Source organism: Protopterus annectens, chromosome 5.part0 (genome assembly GCF_019279795.1).
Source record: "Protopterus annectens isolate FY-2018-M chromosome 5.part0, PAN1.0, whole genome shotgun sequence".
Classification (NCBI taxonomy): domain Eukaryota; kingdom Metazoa; phylum Chordata; order Ceratodontiformes; family Protopteridae; genus Protopterus; species Protopterus annectens.
In genome coordinates this window covers 614,882,710-614,907,969 of record NC_056735.1, presented here as the reverse complement: position 1 = coordinate 614,907,969, position 25,260 = coordinate 614,882,710, and positions in this window count along the sequence as shown.

The following is a 25,260-nucleotide window of genomic DNA, read 5'->3' as shown; positions in this document are numbered from 1 at the left end:
CCTCCCAAATCTATCATTAAACATGTGTCTTAAATCTACTTCACACACCTGTTCAAAAGAGATAAAGAGGGATGAAGGGGTGGGTTGAAAACACTGGATAGTTTTAAAGTTGAAGGGACTGGTACGGTACATTCATTGTTAAAAAACAATTTCAAATTAAGTTTTCTCACAAAGCATTTAAGATTAATAATTTCTTTGGAAATATCCCCAAATTTACTCGGGACGAAAGTGTATCTATGAGCCAAAAGTTCAATAAGCTCGTCAGAAAGTGAAATGTCCGTGAAATTGTAAATTTTGAAGTCACCATTTAGATTACAAACAATTTTAGGACCATTTTGTATTAAAGAAGCCTCAGTCATTTGTGGAGCTCCTTCCAAGGTTAAATCAATAAAACTTGTATCAATCATTTCCAATTCTGTCTCCTGTTGTTCCGTTGACGAGGGTTGCGCTGGTCTAAAAAATTGTTGTTACCATGCTGATTCTGCTTAGGGTTAGCCTTAGGGCCAAAGTTATTGTTGGTATTAAGACCCTTTATTCTGTTACTACGTCTAGGGCCTAATCCTTCATCATTATAAATTTTGTCTTCTAAGGAGACAGTGTTATCATGTGATGACTGGGTAATGTTATCAAGCTGACCTACTCCGTCCCCGAGAGATGGCTTCTTTGTATCTGAAAAATGAAGCCTAGGATAAGCACTACCGTTTTTGTATGCTTGTCTGTCTCTTGCTAATTTTTTACTTTTGTTCAATTTCAATTTATTAAGAAGTGCATCAATACTAGTCAAAGTCCTGTCGTAGTCAATTTTAAACAATGGAAAGTCCAGGTCTGCTTTTAATTCTCTATCAAGAACTTCAGTTTCAACCAAAAGCTGATTAATCTGGATATCATAATGCTTAATGATAAGTTCAAGTAATTGAACCCCTTGTGCTTGAAAGAGTTCTTTTAATTCTGCATAAAACGGTGCATTATTCAGAAGGCCAGATGGGGAAAACGTGTTCCGTAACCCCTTCGGTATTAAACTTTCATTTATGCACTGTTTAAAATAAATAGTCTCCAGTTGCAATTTCTTAAGTTTTAAAACATTATTGTCAAAATGTTTAAGCTTGTCAGTCAATGAAATATTAACTACATCATCGGTTCTTATATTGTCTGTCAAAGAACTCTGTTCAGAAAACAAAAACGCATCAGTGCTTTTCATCCATTCAGTAAAATTAACTGTGTTACTTACATTGCTGCCAAAGGCAGCATTGTTGCCGAAATTGTTCATTGAAGTAGAACGTTGAGGCTGAATGGAAGGGCAAAACTCCTTCCTGGAACTGATACTACTTCACTATTAGAGCGATCATTCCAGGTTGATGTGCTCGCTCCTAAATTCACTGCAGGTATTTGATTCGTTGCAGCATTTACTACAATGTTAGCCCTCATGTTAACTTGATTCTGCCCATTAGGAGGTTGGCCTGCCGGTATTTGAAAGTCCGGAGAAATAGAAAAAGCAGTATTTGAAATTCCCGGCTCACCGTCAGCAGCAACTGCTGCTGTGTTGTTAACACCATTCCTTTCGAATGCTTCAAACTTGGCATTCAATTGGTCCAGCTTGTCGGCCAGTACCGAAAGCGTAGTAGTTACCTTGGTAAAATAATCTTGGTGCACGTTATCCGTGCTCGCTGAGGGAAATAAGTTAGGCGTGCTGGGGCTAACAGGTCCGTCCGTAGCCATTAGAACAAACAGGCAAAGTCACAAAAAAGTCAAAAACTAATGAAGAACAGAAAATAGGCACAGACTCCTTGCTCCAGCACAAATAGCAATATTGTTGCAATTGCAATCCAAAAAGAAATAGCGAACCAAAAGTCTTAACGCAAATTTATTATTCGAGCATTTTCGCCATGTACGCTGACACAGCTTCTTCAGAGAAAAAGAAACACAGCAAGTTTGCACTAAGTCAGACTTTTAAATCTTTAAAAAGGAAGTGATGTCATGACAATTAGTATTTGAAATAATACAATTTCAAAAACAAATCAAGGATAATTTAATATCTAAAATCTATACTTATAAATTATTAATGATAATAAAATCACTTAAATAGCGGGATAATACCCAGTGATTAGGGAACAAATACTGCATGAAGCATTAAAATCTGAGAAGTCTCATATTCTTAATCAACAGTCTAAAAAGGCATAGTAATAAAACTATAATACAACTGGAAACTAATAAATGTGAAGGGTCAACTTTAAACAAAATTTACAAAAAAGTAAAAGAACTCATGATTAAAGCTTACTACATAAATACTATACATATTTTATAAACATCAGAGTTTGATAACATTATGTGGCTATCTTAAATAACTCCTAAGTTTCAACACTGAAATGATATTACAATTTTCATTTAGTGCTGGATAATTAAATGCATCTGTTCTAAGTTGCCATTCCAGCTCACATATTTCTAGGAGCAATGGAATAGGACCCCCCCTAATATTGCCTTGTATTTGATCTATTGCCATGAATGAAAAACTATGGCCTGGTTGATTAATAATATGTTTAGCAAGTGCGTTGCTGTCATTTTTATTCTTAATCGCATATAGATGTTCATACATGCGATCACGTAATCTGATCGGTCTTACCGATGTAGAAAGACGGACAGCAATCGCACAGGGCCACATAAACAATAGATTTACTTTCGCAATTTAGAGGGGCTCTAATTGTGTATTTTTTATTACGTATAGTAAACGTCTGTCCTGATCTAACTTTATGGCATCTATTACAGAAGCCACAGGGGTACATACCCACTTTCCTGTTGAAAGGTAATTTAAAAGAATCCCTTTGTAATAACTCTTTTAAGTTATTATTTCTTTTAAACACAAATCTAGGAAATAAGCCAAATTTATCAGTAAGTATGGGGTTACTTGAAATAAAATCCCAATTCTTACGTATAATAGTAATGATGGATTTCGAATCAAGACTAAATGTTGTGATATAACTCACAGATGGATCAAAGGAAGTTGTCACAACTGGTATTTCATCCATTATAGGATTTATGTTGATGGTATCATTAGAAGTATCCAGATCAAGTGAAGGAGAAATTGCATGATTATTCCTACATAAAATGGCCTTAAAATAGCCATTATTTCTCTTTATATTCACTTCTAGTATAAGTTCACTAATCAAATGGGTTGGATAACCTCTGTTTAAAAACATTTCAGATAAAAAATCACATTCTTTGTGAAAATCATCCAAAGTGCTGCACATTTTTGCCGCTCTCACCAACTGACCCTTAATTATGGCTCTTTTTTGTTTAAAGGGGTGGTGACTAGAGAAATGCAAAAACGAATTGCAGTACGTTGGTTTTCTGTAAATGTTTGAAACATAAGAGTGGATCTGGTAGTCCTTCATCAATTTAATATCCAAATAATCAATCTCCAATGTAGAAAATTTATAAGTGAATTTTAGGAATTCTGTAGTTTTGTTAATAGAATTAACAAAAGCAACAGCTTTAGAGAGGTCACCCTAAAAGCAGAAATATATCATCCAATTATCTTGTGTAGAATTGTACTGATGTCATTAGGGTAGATGATGCAAAAAGCAGATGTTTCTCCCAATATCCCATAAAGAAGTTTGCCACGGAAGCCCACAGGGGACCCCATGGCAACTCCTGCTTTTGGAGGAAATACTTCTTGTCAAAGATAAAATAATTAGGCGACAGGACTATATCCAATAATTCTGTGATAAGTTATATTTCTAACCTTGGGGCACCCAATTCTGCAAGTAAAAGTGCAGTCCACTCAAGCCTCTTGGTGAGGTATTGAAGTATATAAGTCTACCACATCCACAGTGAGAAAATTATCTTCACTGTTGAAGGGAAGACTATTGATTCTTTCTAAAAAAGACCACGAATCTTTACAGACACCAGGAGGGACTGCACATATTTAGACAAAAGTTTGTCGACGAGTTTAGCACTTGGATATGTCATGGAAGACCTTCCGTCAATTAAAGCCCTCATGGGTGGATTGGTCAAGTCCTTATGGACCTTGGGGATGCCAAACATAACAGGAATCTTAGGTAATGTGATGTCTATATAATTATAAGGTTCTAAGTCAATCTTATTTTAGAAATAAATCACGAAAATAGCCTCTCATCCTGTTATGTGCACCATGTATTTCATTAATAGAAGCTTCAGAGTAAGCTGGTGAGTCCAAAACTGAAAACATCTTCTCATTATACACTTCATTGTCAAATATAACCAGCCCACCCCCTTTGTCAGGTTTTATCAATCGTACTGGGGCTTGACAAAGATTGACAAGTAAATCAAATTGCTCCTTAGAGGTGTTAAACTCTCGAGTAGGCCTCCTCCCAAATCTATCATTAAACATGTGTCTTAAATCTACTTCACACACCTGTTCAAAAAGAGATAAAGAGGGATGAAGGGGTGGGTTGAAAACACTGGATAGTTTTAAAGTTGAAGGGACTGGTACAGTACATTCATTGTTAAAAAACAATTTCAAATTAAGTTTTCTCACAAAGCATTTAAGATTAATAATTTCTTTGGAAATATCCCCAAATTTACTCGGGACGAAAGTGTATCTATGAGCCAAAAGTTCAATAAGCTCGTCAGAAAGTGAAATGTCCGTGAAATTGTAAATTTTGAAGTCACCATTTAGATTACAAACAATTTTAGGACCATTTTGTATTAAAGAAGCCTCAGTCATTTGTGGAGCTCCTTCCAAGGTTAAATCAATAAAACTTGTATCAATCATTTCCAATTCTGTCTCCTGTTGTTCCGTTGACGAGGGTTGCGCTGGTCTAAAAAATTGTTGTTACCATGCTGATTCTGCTTAGGGTTAGCCTTAGGGCCAAAGTTATTGTTGGTATTAAGACCCTTTATTCTGTTACTACGTCTAGGGCCTAATCCTTCATCATTATAAATTTCGTCTTCTAAGGAGACAGTGTTATCATGTGATGACTGGGTAATGTTATCAAGCTGACCTACTCCGTCCCCGAGAGATGGCTTCTTTGTATCCGAAAAATGAAGCCTAGGATAAGCACTACCGTTTTGTATGCTTGTCTGTCTCTTGCTAATTTTTTACTTTTGTTCAATTTCAATTTATTAAGAAGTGCATCAATACTAGTCAAAGTCCTGTCGTAGTCAATTTTAAACAATGGAAAGTCCAGGTCTGCTTTTAATTCTCTATCAAGAACTTCAGTTTCAACCAAAAGCTGATTAATCTGGATATCATAATGCTTAATGATAAGTTCAAGTAATTGAACCCCTTGTGTTTGAAAGAGTTCTTTTAATTCTGCATAAAACGGTGCATTATTCAGAAGGCCAGATGGGAGATTCCTGTTCCGTAACCCCTTCGGTATTAAACTTTCATTTATGCACTGTTTAAAATAAATAGTCTCCAGTTGCAATTTCTTAAGTTTTAAAACATTATTGTCAAAATGTTTAAGCTTGTCAGTCAATGAAATATTAACTACATCATCGGTTCTTATATTGTCTGTCAAAGAACTCTGTTCAGAAAACAAAAACGCATCAGTGCTTTTCATCCATTCAGTAAAATTAACTGTGTTACTTACATTGCTGCCAAAGGCAGCATTGTTGCCGAAATTGTTCATTGAAGTAGAACGTTGAGGCTGAATGGAAGGGGCAAAACTCCTTCCTGGAACTGATACTACTTCACTATTAGAACGATCATTCCAGGTTGATGTGCTCGCTCCTAAATTCACTGCAGGTATTTGATTCGTTGCAGCATTTGCTACAATGTTAGCCCTCATGTTAACTTGATTCTGCCCATTAGGAGGTTGGCCTGCCGGTATTTGAAAGTCTGGAGAAATAGAAAAAGCAGTATTTGAAATTCCCGGCTCACCGTCAGCAGCAACTGCTGCTGTGTTGTTAACACCATTCCTTTCGAATGCTTCAAACTTGGCATTCAATTGGTCCAGCTTGTCAGCCAGTACCGAAAGCGTAGTAGTTACCTTGGTAAAATAATCTTGGTGCACGTTATCCGTGCTCGCTGAGGGAAATAAGTTAGGCGTGCTGGGGCTAACAGGTCCGTCCGTAGCCATTAGAACAAACAGGCAAAGTCACAAAAAAGTCAAAAACTAATGAAGAACAGAAAATAGGCACAGACTCCTTGCTCCAGCACAAATAGCAATATTGTTGCAATTGCAATCCAAAAAGAAATAGCGAACCAAAAGTCTTAACGCAAATTTATTATTCGAGCGTTTTCGCCATGTACGCTGACACAGCTTCTTCAGAGAAAAAGAAACACAGCAAGTTTGCACTAAGTCAGACTTTTAAATCTTTAAAAAGGAAGTGATGTCATGACAATTAGTATTTGAAATAATACAATTTCAAAAACAAATCAAGGATAATTTAATATCTAAAATCTATACTTATAAATTATTAATGATAATAAAATCACTTAAATAGCGGGATAATACCCAGTGATTAGGGAACAAATACTGCATGAAGCATTAAAATCTGAGAAGTCTCATATTCTTAATCAACAGTCTAAAAAGGCATAGTAATAAAACTATAATACAACTGGAAACTAATAAATGTGAAGGGTCAACTTTAAACAAAATTTACAAAAAAGTAAAAGAACTCATGATTAAAGCTTACTACATAAATACTATACATATTTTATAAACATCAGAGTTTGATAACATTATGTGGCTATCTTAAATAACTCCTAAGTTTCAACACTGAAATGATATTACAATTTTCATTTAGTGCTGGATAATTAAATGCATCTGTTCTAAGTTGCCATTCCAGCTCACATATTTCTAGGAGCAATGGAATAGGACCCCCCCTAATATTGCCTTGTATTTGATCTATTGCCATGAATGAAAAACTATGGCCTGGTTGATTAATAATATGTTTAGCAAGTGCGTTGCTGTCATTTTTATTCTTAATCGCATATAGATGTTCATACATGCGATCACGTAATCTACGATCGGTCTTACCAATGTAGAAAGACGGACAGCAATCGCACAGGGCCACATAAACAATAGATTTACTTTCGCAATTTAGAGGGGCTCTAATTGTGTATTTTTTATTACGTATAGTAAACGTCTGTCCTGATCTAACTTTATGGCATCTATTACAGAAGCCACAGGGGTACATACCCACTTTCCTGTTGAAAGGTAATTTAAAAGAATCCCTTTGTAATAACTCTTTTAAGTTATTATTTCTTTTAAACACAAATCTAGGAAATAAGCCAAATTTATCAGTAAGTATGGGGTTACTTGAAATAAAATCCCAATTCTTACGTATAATAGTAATGATGGATTTGAATCAAGACTAAATGTTGTGATATAACTCACAGATGGATCAAAGGAAGTTGTCACAACTGGTATTTCATCCATTATAGGATTTATGTTGATGGTATCATTAGAAGTATCCAGACCAAGTGAAGGAGAAATTGCATGATTATTCCTACATAAAATGGCCTTAAAATAGCCATTATTTCTCTTTATATTCACTTCTAGTATAAGTTCACTAATCAAATGGGTTGGATAACCTCTGTTTAAAAACATTTCAGATAAAAATCACATTCTTTGTGAAAATCATCCAAAGTGCTGCACATTTTTGCCGCTCTCACCAACTGACCCTTAATTATGGCTCTTTTTTGTTTAAAGGGGTGGTGACTAGAGAAATGCAAAAACGAATTGCAGTACGTTGGTTTTCTGTAAATGTTTGAAACATAAGAGTGGATCTGGTAGTCCTTCATCAATTTAATATCCAAATAATCAATCTCCAATGTAGAAAATTTATAAGTGAATTTTAGGAATTCTGTAGTTTTGTTAATAGAATTAACAAAAGCAACAGCTTTAGAGAGGTCACCCCTAAAAAGCAGAAATATATCATCCAAATATCTTGTGTAGAATTGTACTGATGTCATTAGGGTAGATGATGCAAAAAGCAGATGTTTCTCCCAATATCCCATAAAGAAGTTTGCCACGGAAGCCCCACAGGGGGACCCCATGGCAACTCCCTGCTTTTGGAGGAAATACTTCTTGTCAAAGATAAAATAATTAGACGACAGGACTATATCCAATAATTCTGTGATAAGTTATATTTCTAACGTTGGGGCACCCAATTCTGCAAGTAAAAGTGCAGTCCACTCAAGCGCCTCTTGGTGAGGTATTGAAGTATATAAGTCTACCACATCCACAGTGAGAAAATTATCTTCACTGTTGAAGGGAAGACTATTGATTCTTTCTAAAAAAGACCACGAATCTTTACAGACACCAGGGAGGGACTGCACATATTTAGACAAAAGTTTGTCGACGAGTTTAGCACTTGGATATGTCATGGAAGACCTTCCATCAATTAAAGCCCTCATGGGTGGATTGGTCAAGTCCTTATGGACCTTGGGGATGCCAAACATAACAGGAATCTTAGGTAATGTGATGTCTATATAATTATAAGGTTCTAAGTCAATCTTATTTTCGAGAAATAAATCACGAAAATAGCCTCTCATCCTGTTATGTGCACCATGTATTTCATTAATAGAAGCTTCAGAGTAAGCTGGTGAGTCCAAAACTGAAAACATCTTCTCATTATACACTTCATTGTCAAATATAACAAGCCCACCCCCTTTGTCAGGTTTTATCAATCGTACTGGGGCTTGACAAAGATTGACAAGTAAATCAAATTGCTCCTTAGAGGTGTTAAACTCTCGAGTAGGCCTCCTCCCAAATCTATCATTAAACATGTGTCTTAAATCTACTTCACACACCTGTTCAAAAAGAGATAAAGAGGGATGAAGGGGTGGGTTGAAAACACTGGATAGTTTTAAAGTTGAAGGGACTGGTACGGTACATTCATTGTTAAAAAACAATTTCAAATTAAGTTTTCTCACAAAGCATTTAAGATTAATAATTTCTTTGGAAATATCCCCAAATTTACTCGGGACGAAAGTGTATCTATGAGCCAAAAGTTCAATAAGCTCGTCAGAAAGTGAAATGTCCGTGAAATTGTAAATTTTGAAGTCACCATTTAGATTACAAACAATTTTAGGACCATTTTGTATTAAAGAAGCCTCAGTCATTTGTGGAGCTCCTTCCAAGGTTAAATCAATAAAACTTGTATCAATCATTTCCAATTCTGTCTCCTGTTGTTCCGTTGACGAGGGTTGCGCTGGTCTAAAAAATTGTTGTTACCATGCTGATTCTGCTTAGGGTTAGCCTTAGGGCCAAAGTTATTGTTGGTATTAAGACCCTTTATTCTGTTACTACGTCTAGGGCCTAATCCTTCATCATTATAAATTTCGTCTTCTAAGGAGATAGTGTTATCATGTGATGACTAGGTAATGTTATCAAGCTGACCTACTCCGTCCCCGAGAGATGGCTTCTTTGTATCCGAAAAATGAAGCCTAGGATAAGCACTACCGTTTTTGTATGCTTGTCTGTCTCTTGCTAATTTTTTACTTTTGTTCAATTTCAATTTATTAAGAAGTGCATCAATACTAGTCAAAGTCCTGTCGTAGTCAATTTTAAACAATGGAAAGTCCAGGTCTGCTTTTAATTCTCTATCAAGAACTTCAGTTTCAACCAAAAGCTGATTAATCTGGATATCATAATGCTTAATGATAAGTTCAAGTAATTGAACCCCTTGTGTTTGAAAGAGTTCTTTTAATTCTGCATAAAACGGTGCATTATTCAGAAGGCCAGATGGGGAAAATGTGTTCCGTAACCCCTTCGGTATTAAACTTTCATTTATGCACTGTTTAAAATAAATAGTCTCCAGTTGCAATTTCTTAAGTTTTAAAACATTATTGTCAAAATGTTTAAGCTTGTCAGTCAATGAAATATTAACTACATCATCGGTTCTTATATTGTCTGTCAAAGAACTCTGTTCAGAAAACAAAAACGCATCAGTGCTTTTCATCCATTCAGTAAAATTAACTGTGTTACTTACATTGCTGCCAAAGGCAGCATTGTTGCCAAATTGTTCATTGAAGTAGAACGTTGAGGCTGAATGGAAGGGGCAAAACTCCTTCCTGGAACTGATACTACTTCACTATTAGAACGATCATTCCAGGTTGATGTGCTCGCTCCTAAATTCACTGCAGGTATTTGATTCGTTGCAGAATTTACTACAATGTTAGCCCTCATGTTAACTTGATTCTGCCCATTAGGAGGTTGGCCTGCCGGTATTTGAAAGTCCGGAGAAATAGAAAAAGCAGTATTTGAAATTCCCGGCTCACCGTCAGCAGCAACTGCTGCTGTGTTGTTAACACCATTCCTTTCGAATGCTTCAAACTTGGCATTCAATTGGTCCAGCTTGTCGGCCAGTACCGAAGCGTAGTAGTTACCTTGGTAAAATAATCTTGGTGCACGTTATCCGTGCTCGCTGAGGGAAATAAGTTAGGCGTGCTGGGGCTAACAGGTCCGTCCGTAGCCATTAGAACAAACAGGCAAAGTCACAAAAAAGTCAAAAACTAATGAAGAACAGAAAATAGGCACAGACTCCTTGCTCCAGCACAAATAGCAATATTGTTGCAATTGCAATCCAAAAAGAAATAGCGAACCAAAAGTCTTAACGCAAGTTTATTATTCGGCGTTTTAGCCATGCGCTGACACAGCTTCTTCAGAGAAAAGAAACACAGCAAGTTTGCACTAAGTCAGACTTTTAAATCTTTAAAAGGAAGTGATGTCATGACAATTAGTATTTGAAATAATACAATTTCAAAACAAATCAAGGATAATTTAATATCTAAAATCTATACTTATAAATTATTAATGATAATAAAATCACTTAAATAGCGGGATAATACCCAGTGATTAGGGAACAAATACTGCATGAAGCATTAAAATCTGAGAAGTCTCATATTCTTAATCAACAGTCTAAAAGGCATAGTAATAAAACTATAATACAACTGGAAACTAATAAATGTGAAGGGTCAACTTTAAACAAAATTTACAAAAAAGTAAAAGAACTCATGATTAAAGCTTACTACATAAATACTATACATATTTTATAAACATCAGAGTTTGATAACATTATGTGGCTATCTTAAATAACTCCTAAGTTTCAACACTGAAATGATATTACAATTTTCATTTAGTGCTGGATAATTAAATGCATCTGTTCTAAGTTGCCATTCCAGCTCACATATTTCTAGGAGCAATGGAATAGGACCCCCCCTAATATTGCCTTGTATTTGATCTATTGCCATGAATGAAAAACTATGGCTGGTTGATTAATAATATGTTTAGCAAGTGTGTTGCTGTCATTTTTATTCTTAATCGCATATAGATGTTCATACATGCGATCACGTAATCTACGATCGGTCTTACCGATGTAGAAAGACGGACAGCAATCGCACAGGGCCACATAAACAATAGATTTACTTTCGCAATTTAGAGGGGCTCTAATTGTGTATTTTTTATTACGTATAGTAAACGTCTGTCCTGATCTAACTTTATGGCATCTATTACAGAAGCCACAGGGGTACATACCCACTTTCCTGTTGAAAGGTAATTTAAAAGAATCCCTTTGTAATAACTCTTTTAAGTTATTATTTCTTTTAAACACAAATCTAGGAAATAAGCCAAATTTATCAGTAAGTATGGGGTTACTTGAAATAAAATCCCAATTCTTACGTATAATAGTAATGATGGATTTGAATCAAGACTAAATGTTGTGATATAACTCACAGATGGATCAAAGGAAGTTGTCACAACTGGTATTTCATCCATTATAGGATTTATGTTGATGGTATCATTAGAAGTATCCAGACCAAGTGAAGGAGAAATTGCATGATTATTCCTACATAAAATGGCCTTAAAATAGCCATTATTTCTCTTTATATTCACTTCTAGTATAAGTTCACTAATCAAATGGGTTGGATAACCTCTGTTTAAAAACATTTCAGATAAAAAATCACATTCTTTGTGAAAATCATCCAAAGTGCTGCACATTTTTGCCGCTCTCACCAACTGACCCTTAATTATGGCTCTTTTTTGTTTAAAGGGGTGGTGACTAGAGAAATGCAAAAACGAATTGCAGTACGTTGGTTTTCTGTAAATGTTTGAAACATAAGAGTGGATCTGGTAGTCCTTCATCAATTTGATATCCAAATAATCAGTCTCCAATGTAGAAAATTTATAAGTGAATTTTAGGAATTCTGTAGTTTTGTTAATAGAATTAACAAAAGCAACAGCTTTAGAGAGGTCACCCCTAAAAAGCAGAAATATATCATCCAAATATCTTGTGTAGAATTGTACTGATGTCATTAGGGTAGATGATGCAAAAAGCAGATGTTTCTCCCAATATCCCATAAAGAAGTTTGCCACGGAAGCCCCACAGGGGGACCCCATGGCAACTCCCTGCTTTTGGAGGAAATACTTCTTGTCAAAGATAAAATAATTAGACGACAGGACTATATCCAATAATTCTGTGATAAGTTCTATTTCTAACCTTGGGGCACCCAATTCTGCAAGTAAAAGTGCAGTCCACTCAAGCGCCTCTTGGTGAGGTATTGAAGTATATAAGTCTACCACATCCACAGTGAGAAAATTATCTTCACTGTTGAAGGGAAGACTATTGATTCTTTCTAAAAAAGACCACGAATCTTTACAGACACCAGGGAGGGACTGCACATATTTAGGCAAAAGTTTGTCGACGAGTTTAGCACTTGGATATGTCATGGAAGACCTTCCGTCAATTAAAGCCCTCATGGGTGGATTGGTCAAGTCCTTATGGACCTTGGGGATGCCAAACATAACAGGAATCTTAGGTAATGTGATGTCTATATAATTATAAGGTTCTAAGTCAATCTTATTTTCGAGAAATAAATCACGAAAATAGCCTCTCATCCTGTTATGTGCACCATGTATTTCATTAATAGAAGCTTCAGAGTAAGCTGGTGAGTCCAAAACTGAAAACATCTTCTCATTATACACTTCATTGTCAAATATAACCAGCCCACCCCCTTTGTCAGGTTTTGTCAATCGTACTGGGGCTTGACAAAGATTGACAAGTAAATCAAATTGCTCCTTAGAGGTGTTAAACTCTCGAGTAGGCCTCCTCCCAAATCTATCATTAAACATGTGTCTTAAATCTACTTCACACACCTGTTCAAAAAGAGATAAAGAGGGATGAAGGGGTGGGTTGAAAACACTGGATAGTTTTAAAGTTGAAGGGACTGGTACGGTACATTCATTGTTAAAAAACAATTTCAAATTAAGTTTTCTCACAAAGCATTTAAGATTAATAATTTCTTTGGAAATATCCCCAAATTTACTCGGGACGAAAGTGTATCTATGAGCCAAAAGTTCAATAAGCTCATCAGAAAGTGAAATGTCCGTGAAATTGTAAATTTTGAAGTCACCATTTAGATTACAAACAATTTTAGGACCATTTTGTATTAAAGAAGCCTCAGTCATTTGTGGAGCTCCTTCCAAGGTTAAATCAATAAAACTTGTATCAATCATTTCCAATTCTGTCTCCTGTTGTTCCGTTGTGAGGGTTGCCCTGGTCTAAAAAATTGTTGTTACCATGCTGATTCTGCTTAGGGTTAGCCTTAGGGCCAAAGTTATTGTTGGTATTAAGACCCTTTATTCTGTTACTACGTCTAGGGCCTAATCCTTCATCATTATAAATTTCATCTTCTAAGGAGACAGTGTTATCATGTGATGACTGGGTAATGTTATCAAGCTGACCTACTCCGTCCCCGAGAGATGGCTTCTTTGTATCCGAAAAATGAAGCCTAGGATAAGCACTACCGTTTTTGTATGCTTGTCTGTCTCTTGCTAATTTTTTACTTTTGTTCAATTTCAATTTATTAAGAAGTGCATCAATACTAGTCAAAGTCCTGTCGTAGTCAATTTTAAACAATGGAAAGTCCAGGTCTGCTTTTAATTCTCTATCAAGAACTTCAGTTTCAACCAAAAGCTGATTAATCTGGATATCATAATGCTTAATGATAAGTTCAAGTAATTGAACCCCTTGTGTTTGAAAGAGTTCTTTTAATTCTGCATAAAACGGTGCATTATTCAGAAGGCCAGATGGGGAAAACATGTTCCATAACCCCTTCGGTATTAAACTTTCATTTATGCACTGTTTAAAATAAATAGTCTCCAGTTGCAATTTCTTAAGTTTTAAAACATTATTGTCAAAATGTTTAAGCTTGTCAGTCAATGAAATATTAACTACATCATCGGTTCTTATATTGTCTGTCAAAGAACTCTGTTCAGAAAACAAAAACGCATCAGTGCTTTTCATCCATTCAGTAAAATTAACTGTGTTACTTACATTGCTGCCAAAGGCAGCATTGTTGCCATTGTTCATTGAAGTAGAGCGTTGAGGCTGAATGGAAGGGCAAAACTCCTTCCTGGAACTGATACTACTTCACTATTAGAACGATCATTCCAGGTTGATGTGCTCGCTCCTAAATTCACTGCAGGTATTTGATTCGTTGCAGCATTTACTACAATGTTAGCCCTCATGTTAACTTGATTCTGCCCATTAGGAGGTTGGCCTGCCGGTATTTGAAAGTCCGGAGAAATAGAAAAAGCAGTATTTGAAATTCCCGGCTCACCGTCAGCAGCAACTGCTGCTGTGTTGTTAACACCATTCCTTTCGAATGCTTCAAACTTGGCATTCAATTGGTCCAGCTTGTCGGCCAGTACCGAAAGCGTAGTAGTTACCTTGGTAAAATAATCTTGGTGCACGTTATCCGTGCTCGCTGAGGGAAATAAGTTAGGCGTGCTGGGGCTAACAGGTCCGTCCGTAGCCATTAGAACAAACAGGCAAAGTCACAAAAAAGTCAAAAACTAATGAAGAACAGAAAATAGGCAAAGACTCCTTGCTCCAGCACAAATAGCAATATTGTTGCAATTGCAATCCAAAAAGAAATAGCGAACCAAAAGTCTTAACGCAAATTTATTATTCGTGCGTTTTCGCCATGTACGCTGACACAGCTTCTTCAGAGAAAAAGAAACACAGCAAGTTTGCACTAAGTCAGACTTTTAAATCTTTAAAAAGGAAGTGATGTCATGACAATTAGTATTTGAAATAATACAATTTCAAAAACAAATCAAGGATAATTTAATATCTAAAATCTATACTTATAAATTATTAATGATAATAAAATCACTTAAATAGCGGGATAATACCCAGTGATTAGGGAACAAATACTGCATGAAGCATTAAAATCTGAGAAGTCTCATATTCTTAATCAACAGTCTAAAAAGGCATAGTAATAAAACTATAATACAACTGGAAACTAATAAATGTGAAGGGTCAACTTTAAACAAAATTTACAAAAAAGTAAAAGAACTCATGATTAAAGCTTACTACATAAATACTATACATATTTTATAAACATCAGAGTTTGATAACATTATGTGGCTATCTTAAATAACTCCTAAGTTTCAACACTGAAATGATATTACAATTTTCATTTAGTGCTGGATAATTAAATGCATCTGTTCTAAGTTGCCATTCCAGCTCACATATTTCTAGGAGCAATGGAATAGGACCCCCCCTAATATTGCCTTGTATTTGATCTATTGCCATGAATGAAAAACTATGGCCTGGTTGATTAATAATATGTTTAGCAAGTGCGTTGCTGTCATTTTTATTCTTAATCGCATATTAATGTTCATACATGCGATCACGTAATCTACGATCGGTCTTACCGATGTAGAAAGACGGACAGCAATCGCACAGGGCCACATAAACAATAGATTTACTTTCGCAATTTAGAGGGGCTCTAATTGTGTATTTTTTATTACGTATAGTAAACGTCTGTCCTGATCTAACTTTATGGCATCTATTACAGAAGCCACAGGGGTACATACCCACTTTCCTGTTGAAAGGTAATTTAAAAGAATCCCTTTGTAATAACTCTTTTAAGTTATTATTTCTTTTAAACACAAATCTAGGAAATAAGCCAAATTTATCAGTAAGTATGGGGTTACTTGAAATAAAATCCCAATTCTTACGTATAATAGTAATGATGGATTTCGAATCAAGACTAAATGTTGTGATATAACTCACAGATGGATCAAAGGAAGTTGTCACAACTGGTATTTCATCCATTATAGGATTTATGTTGATGGTATCATTAGAAGTATCCAGACCAAGTGAAGGAGAAATTGCATGATTATTCCTACATAAAATGGCCTTAAAATAGCCATTATTTCTCTTTATATTCACTTCTAGTATAAGTTCACTAATCAAATGGGTTGGATAACCTCTGTTTAAAAACATTTCAGATAAAAAATCACATTCTTTGTGAAAATCATCCAAAGTGCTGCACATTTTTGCCGCTCTCACCAACTGACCCTTAATTATGGCTCTTTTTTGTTTAAAGGGGTGGTGACTAGAGAAATGCAAAAACGAATTGCAGTACGTTGGTTTTCTGTAAATGTTTGAAACATAAGAGTGGATCTGGTAGTCCTTCATCAATTTGATATCCAAATAATCAATCTCCAATGTAGAAAATTTATAAGTGAATTTTAGGAATTCTGTAGTTTTGTTAATAGAATTAACAAAAGCAACAGCTTTAGAGAGGTCACCCCTAAAAAGCAGAAATATATCATCCAAATATCTTGTGTAGAATTGTACTGATGTCATTAGGGTAGATGATGCAAAAAGCAGATGTTTCTCCCAATATCCCATAAAGAAGTTTGCCACGGAAGCCCCACAGGGGGACCCCATGGCAACTCCCTGCTTTTGGAGGAAATACTTCTTGTGAAAGATAAAATAATTAGATGACAGGACTATATCCAATAATTCTGTGATAAGTTCTATTTCTAACCTTGGGGCACCCAATTCTGCAAGTAAAAGTGCAGTCCACTCAAGCGCCTCTTGGTGAGGTATTGAAGTATATAAGTCTACCACATCCACAGTGAGAAAATTATCTTCACTGTTGAAGGGAAGACTATTGATTCTTTCCAAAAAAGACCACGAATCTTTACAGACACCAGGGAGGGACTGCACATATTTAGACAAAAGTTTGTCGACGAGTTTAGCACTTGGATATGTCATGGAAGACCTTCCGTCAATTAAAGCCCTCATGGGTGGATTGGTCAAGTCCTTATGGACCTTGGGGATGCCAAACATAACAGGAATCTTAGGTAATGTGATGTCTATATAATTATAAGTTTCTAAGTCAATCTTATTTTCGAGAAATAAATCACGAAAATAGCCTCTCATCCTGTTATGTGCACCATGTATTTCATTAATAGAAGCTTCAGAGTAAGCTGGTGAGTCCAAAACTGAAAACATCTTCTCATTATACACTTCATTGTCAAATATAACCAGCCCACCCCCTTTGTCAGGTTTTGTCAATCGTACTGGGGCTTGACAAAGATTGACAAGTAAATCAAATTGCTCCTTTTTAAAGATTTAAAAGTCTGACTTAGTGCAAACTTGCTGTGTTTCTTTTTCTCTGAAGAAGCTGTGTCAGCGTACATGGCGAAAACGCTCGAATAATAAATTTGCGTTAAGTCTTTTGGTTCGCTATTTCTTTTTGGATTGCAATTGCAACAATATTGCTATTTGTGCTGGAGCAAGGAGTCTGTGCCTATTTTCTGTTCTTTATATGTTAGGATAATCCTGGTAGGACAGTTAACCGTTATTTGCTGTCAGTCAAAGAGTCTCTAATTGATGGCAGGTGGGTACCCAATAAGATGTAATGCTGTAGTTATATCAAAAGCTGTGTCAACACAGTATTAGTTTCAGCCTGTGCACACATATGCATCTAGGTTGTTGTACGATTGTTATGTGTCATAATTGTTCCCATAACAGATTTGTTTGTTTTACAATTGAATTGTACAGGTTATAGGTCACATGACAGGTTGGCAGGATTTTGAAATTGTCTGTTGTGCTCTAATGTTTGTATATCACAAATACCTGGCATTCTAACAGGTGTGTACACTATTTATATGCACTGTATAACACTAATTTATGCAATATGACTCTAGTTTTTGGCCTTTGCCCCCCCATGTTGTCAGTCTTTCTCCAGATGTCCTGCAAGGACAGGTTGCAGGGTATGCTACAGATATGTGATGTCTCCTGAAAACAGGTACTTGTAATGACCACCATGATGCAATGCAGTAAACACCACCACAACTGAACATGCAGATATTGCCCAATGGCTGAGTGTAACAGTTATGTACATGGTCACATGCATGACCTTAACATGCCTGAGGTACTGGTGAGTCACAACAGGAAAATCCTATACTTACCAGCTTCAGGCTGCTGTCCCACATGCTGACCAGAGGGACCTATGAAGTTGTGGGGAAGAGGTATTGTCAACAGATGCACAAGTGGCATTGGTACATAATGACTGCTAAGTTTCTGCACAGGTACAGTACACACTATGATATTACACAATTTGCTGTCCTTCACCATAGATGTGCACTTTTCTGCATTACTAAACCCCACACAACAATCCATTTTGCAATGACATATACATTTAGAGATTCCCTAGAAGACAGTTTCACTGCTACCTCATTATGCTGATGTGCACTTTGGCCTTACCTGCATGCTCCTAACCTGTTGCCTGGGTGCCACCCACCTCCATGACTGGTGTTTCACGTGTTTGATGCTGTGTGAGTGCTACCTTGAGTTTGGCATGGAGCTCTTCTGTTGCTGTAAGTGGGGCATGTGTGGAAGGACCACCACCAGTAGCAGTACAGTCCCTCACTACAGCAGCAGCCCTTTGCCAGGCATGACATATCAGGTCAGTTACTCTATGCCTGACCTGATCATATGTTCATCCATGATGGCCCAAGATGTTCACTCTGTTGACAAGATCATCCCACTGGGCAGTCTGCCCCCACAGATTTAGCCGGCTATGGCCAAAAAGAACAGCATAGTGTGTTATCACAGCTTCTGTGATGGCTGCTGTCTCGCAGCAGTGTATGCGGGTCGCCTCTGCATGGCACCTGGAAGAAATTAACAGAGAAACACATCACAGACCCCCCGACATTGCTCAGAGTTCTTTACTGAGCCAGCACATGAATATTGCCTATCATTAGTCACCACTTACAAACACATCATATCCCTGTACCTAGCAGCACTGTATGGACATGCATTGTACTCCTTGTCCTGATGTGTCATGTTCCACCCAGTGAGAGCCAGTACATTGCATAAACCACCATTCATCATTGACGTTTGTGTAGAGAGATGACAGTGGCCATGTTCCTTGCAGATGGGATATAAATAGTTCTCAGGTTTGATGGCATAGAGTGTGTAATGGAGTAGGAAGCATATGCCTGAGTTCATGTAGAATGCAGACAGGAATGTTATCAGGCACCAAATAGACTTGCTTTTAACTTTGATTAGGCACCTTGCACCTGATCTATGATGATGAGGGAAGGGGTGCATGTGTTGTGCATATCCACCTATACTGATGGTGAGCCAGGGGGTTATGTTTGCCCTAAACCTGTCTGCCTCAATTTGGCTGTAGCTATGGTGTGTGTGCATGTGGAGTGATTCACCACCATTATAGGGCGGGTTGGGTTGTTGCCTCTGAGACTGCAGACAAATGTGAAGATGGCCTTGTGATTACCCTTAGTGGATGTATCCAATTTGTACTCATAGTTAGCCTTACAGTAATCCACCTGTGACCTAATATGCTCATTCAGACAAAGGGTGACCTGCTGCCAAGTTGGTGCATGATTCTACTTTGCCCTGTATAACCAATAGCATCCCATTATGCGCTTTGTGCATTTTTTCTGTCCAGCAAAGAGGATTACTCTACTTTGGTGGAGATAGGTTTTACAAGTAAGGTATTGCTGAGGCCATACATCTATGTGGGTGGTCATATATCTGTTTGTAGTAGGCATGGACACAAGGTCATAACACAGTTTGACACCTCTCCAATTTCAATGTGATACCCATGCTTGTTCTAGTACACATGTCTGTGTCAGTGCAATTCAACAACCATTAGCTGTAGAAGTCTAACTCCGTTGGATGCACAGAAACTAAGATTATACACGTGTACAACATGTACAGATTATTTATCTGATGTTTTTCATCCCATGTCAGTTGTTATGATGATGCCAGGTACATCTACCCATACATACATATGCACAGGTAAAACCTGCTATACATTTATGTTCTATATCAGTATGGTACATTGTAATTACACTCTTGCTACTCAGTCATTCATGTCAACCTGTTAGGGCAGGACATCTGGAGGACACCGCACATACATGGTGGGCTATGGACCAAAATTAGTGACATTTTCTTCATCTTGCCGTAAAACATATACATCATTTGACAGTACAGTAGCCTTTGCATTCACAGACATACCCTGGAGGATGTCTGACATTCATATGGCAGGCAGAGAGGAGTAAGGCTAGGAGTGTGGTAGTGAGGGTAGGAACTGTTAATGTTGTGAGTATGACTGGTATGGAGACAGAGCTAGCTGATATGATGGACGGAGGAAAGGTAGATATATTGTGTGTGCCAGAGACCAGCTGGAAGGGGTGTATGGCTGTGTGTATTAGAGTCGGGTACAAATAGTTCTATCATGGTGTATATGGGAAGGGAACTGGTATAGGGGTTAACCTGAATGAACTTTATGCCAAGACTGTTTGTGAAGGTGATAAGAATGTCTGGTAGAGTGATGTTTAGGAGGCTGGGAATTGATGGTGTAATGATGAAAGTTGTTATTGCATATGCTCCGCTAATTGTGTGTATGATGGATGAGACAGATGTATTTTGGAGTGGTTGGATGAAGTAGGAATGAGTGTACCCAAGGGTGAGAGAGTGGTGATTGGAGCAGATTTCAATGGGCTTGTTGGTGAAGGGGACAGAGAGGATGCAGAAGTGATGGGTAGGTATGGTGTTAAGCAAAGGAATGCAGACAGTGAGAGGGTGGTGGAGTTTGCAAAAGATGTTGGACATGGCTGTGGTGAATACGTTGTTTTACAAGACAGTGGGCCAGAGGGTGACATACAAGAGTGGAGGAAGATGCACACAGGTGGATTATCTCCTATGTAGGTGGGCCTGTTTGAAGGGGATTGGAAACAGTAAAGTGGTGACAGGGGAAAGTGTAGTTAGGCAGCATGGAATGTAGGTCTGTAGTACGATGTTGGTGATCAAGAAGAGGGGGAGCAGTGTGAGGGCAGCATCATGGATCAAATGGTGGATACTGAGAAAGGGTGATTGTGAGGTTGAGTTCAGGGAAGAGTTAAGACAGGCAGTGGGTGGCAGTGAATCGTTAGCAAATATCTGGGTAACTACATCCAAGCTAGTAAGGGGGATGAGTAGAACGGGGCTTGGTGTGTCATCTGCACAGAGGAAGTAGGACAAGGAGACCTGATGGTGGAATGAGGAAGTACAGGGGTGTATACAAAGAAAGAGATTGGCAAAGAAGAAGTGGGTCTGTCAGACAGATAAAGAAAGTAGGCAGGAGTATAAAGAGATGGGGTGCATGGCAAAGAAAGTGGTGGCAAAGGCTGAGGATGGGGCATCTGAAGAGTTGTATGTAAGTTTGGACACCAAGGATGGAGAATATGACCTGTACCAACTGGCTAGACAGAGGCATGTAGCTAATAGGTATGTGCAGCAAATAAGGCTGATAAAGGATAATGGTGGAAATGTACTCACAAGCGAAGAGAGTGTGTAGAGCAAATGGAAACAATACTTTGATGGGCTGTTGAATGAAGATAATGAGAGAGAGACAAGGTTGGATGATGTGGGTATAGTGAATCAGGAAGTGCAACAGATTATCATGGAGAAAGTAAGGATAGCTATGAAGAGGTTTAAGAATGGAAAGGTTATTGGTCCAGATGACATACCTGTGGAAGCATGCAGGATTTTAGGAGAAATTGCAGTGGTCTTTTTAACCAGATTGTTTACTGTAATCTTGGAAAGTGAGAAGATGTGTGAGAAGTGGATAAAATGTGTTTGGGTACTGATTATGAGAATAAAGGTGGTGTGCAGAGCTGTAGTAACTACAGAGGGATAACATTGATCAGTCACAGCATGAGGTAATGGTAAAGGGTGGTAGAATCTATGTTAAGAAGGGAGGTGAGGATTACTGATCAGCAGTATGGTTTCATGCCAGGAAAGAGAGTGTTGACGGAGACGTACAGAGAAGGTTGGAAGTAGATGCATTGTGTCTTTGTGGACTTAGAGACAGAATATGACAGGATGACTAGAGAGTAGTTGTGGTATTGTATGAGGAGGTCAGGAGTGGTAGAGGAATCCATGAGAATACCACAGGATATGTACAATGCTAGTGTGACAGTGGTGAGGTCTGATTTGGGAGCAACAGGTGTGTTTAAGGTGGAGGTGGGAGTACATTAGGGATCAGCTATGATCCCTTTTTTATTTGCAGTGGTGATGGACAGGTTGACAGACATGATCAGACAGGAGTCCCCGTAGACTGAGCTGTTTGTAGATGAATTTGTGGTGTGTAGTGAGAGTAGGAAACAGGTTGAGGAGACCCTGGAGAGGTGGAGTTATGGTCTAGAGAGGGGAGGAATGATGGTCAGCAGGACTAAGACATGATATATGTGTGTGAATGGCAGGGATGATAGAGGAATGGTGAGGATGCAGGGAGTACAGTTTGCAAAGGTGGATAGGTTTAAATACTTGGGAACAACAGTTCAGAGTAATGGAGAGTGTGGGGGAGAGGTGGAGAAGAGAGTACAGGCAGGATGTGAGTGGTGGAGAAGACTGTCAGGAGTGATTTGTGGACAGACTAGTACCATTAAGAGTGATAGGGAAGGTCTACAAAAGGGTAGTGAGGCCAGCTATGTTATATGAGTTGGAGACATTGGCATTGATAAAAAGGCACAAGTCAGAGCTGGATGCAGCAGAGTTAATGATGTTACGATTTGCACTGGGTGAGACGAGGGTGGACAGGATTAGAAATATGTATGTTAGGTGGACAGCCCAGGCTGGACAGCTTGGGGCAAAGCCAGAGAGTGGCAGGATTATGTTGGTTTAGACATGTGATGAGGAGGTATGCTGAGTATATTTTGGAAATGATGAGGCTGCCAGGTAAGAGGAAAAGATGAAGGCCTGAGATAAGGTGTATGTATGTGGTGATAGCAGACATGCAGGTGGTTGGTGTGATAGAGCAAGATGCATTGGCCTGGAAAACACAGAGATAGATGATCTGCTGTGGTGACCCCTAACTGGAACAGCCAAAAGAAAGAGAAGGTGATTTTGTAATGTCAGTGTTCACAGGTTTCCAATTATTTGCCAGACATAATACAATTCTTGATGAAATAACTACAAATATGAGGCACACATATGGTCAGTGTGCATAACACTGGACAGATGAATGGTATGAGCTCAATATATCACATGCAGTTCAACACACAGAGCTGCAACAGTATTTCAGTAGGCAAATACCCTGTATAGGTCCATCACATTTCTGAGACAAACATGTTTATCTTTTTTGTATTCACAATTAAGATATGGATATCTGCAACATCCCAGTAGCTCGTCTAGCAGTGTCACAGTCAGTATTGTTCAACACACACACTCCAGTAGTGGTCATACGTGAGCCATCCTTTACTGGAGTAACTCAGGGCCCTGAGCTATGTTCTATGTCACCGCAGACAGACACAGATGCTATGTTCATAGGTTCTGGTCAGCAATATATCAGTACAGCAAGCGTTATATTTGTTGAACTTCCTATTTTCCATGTTTACATACACCCTATTACATTCCATTACATGCTTAATTGTTTGACATACCTGTTTTTTTTGGTTCGGTTGGTATAATCCTTCACTTTCAGTGTGTGTGTGTGTGTGTGTGTGTGTGTGTGTGTGTGTGTATGTGTGTCTGTTTGTTTGTCTCTCTCTCTCTCTCTCTCTCTCTCTCTCTGAGACAGATGTAGGATATACATCTGTTTTGCATAGGCAGCAACTTGATGGCCTGTGCACCAATTGGAGTCCCCCACTTGCTAATTGCATGTAAAACAGCTGTGGTATCATTCCTTTTCCCAATAGCATGGAAACACACTCCTATAACCAAGTACTTCATGTGGGTGTTGCCCCTTTTCCTTGCCAGTGAAGAGGACATCATGGAGGTGAGTGGCAAACAGCACCACAGAGGGTATTTTAAAATTCCTCTTACAACAAACACTGTGGAGATAGACCAACAAACGGGGGAGAATGTTCCAAACATAGGGACAGAATGTAAGTATTGCTGTTATCCAGTTGAAGTAATGCTAGTTTGACAGGATTCATGTGGATATGGCTACTCTGTGATTTTATGTCTGACAGTGTTATGTGGTTGATATAGCTCTCAACTGTAGGGTTATCAGCAGACTGGCCAGAGTGTGGAATCTTATATTTGGTGTGCTACTCACACATTTTGTGCCCTTGGAAATTCAGTAGCATACTCTGAGGATTGCTTTCAGTAAATGGTAACATCCATGTGTGTTTCTTGCCTCATACCACTCAGAAAAGATAAGTTACAACAAACCTTGTTACACCAGCAACTTTCTCAGTTTATAAGAGCAATATGTCAATAATGCCCCTGTGTTTGGGCCTCTGCCCCCAAAGTATGTCAGGCTTTGTCCAGATGTCATGCAGTAAGAGGTGGATAGGTATGGTATATCATTATAGAGTGACTTCTTTCCTGATATCATCCCAGTGATGTATAAGATTGCCAGACATGTTATGTGTAGGAGGTCTTATATATGAGGGGAAACCTGGACATTCTGTGGGACTCTGTACAGTTGAGAGGTCTTTGTATTTCTGGCAATTGTTGACAGAATGTCAGGATTGTGTAGCAGTGTATTGTGAATGTGTTATTTGGCCTGTTTAAGGAGGGGGTAGATGTAAGTGTTATGGTTCCTTTTCTATCCACGTTTGCACGCTGCTCCAGTTTCTGGTGCTCTATCAGCTGTATATGTTTGTAGGGGCAGACTGAGACATGTCCCATACGACAGTCAGGCATCAGACTATACTGTGAATTGGGCCAGTATATGTATGGGTAGTGTGTGAGTGGCAAACATGTTGAGATGTTTTTGTTCACACAGTCTTTATACTTTACTGTTCCTTTGGCTTACTGGTATGCCACTGTGACTGTAGTTGAATTGTTTGTGGGTATGCACTTTCACACTGGTGTCTATTTTTCAGTGCTGTGACATCCCTGTAGTGCCTGATATATTTGCCAATACATGTGTAATTTCCCCCTAACAGATTTGGGTTAGTGTTGTGTCAGTCTGACTGTAATTTGGACAGTGCTTGGTGACATGCTTAGCAGCTGAGTGTAGTTTCCTTAATGTGATGTTATAGTATAGTTTCATAGTTTCATAGTATA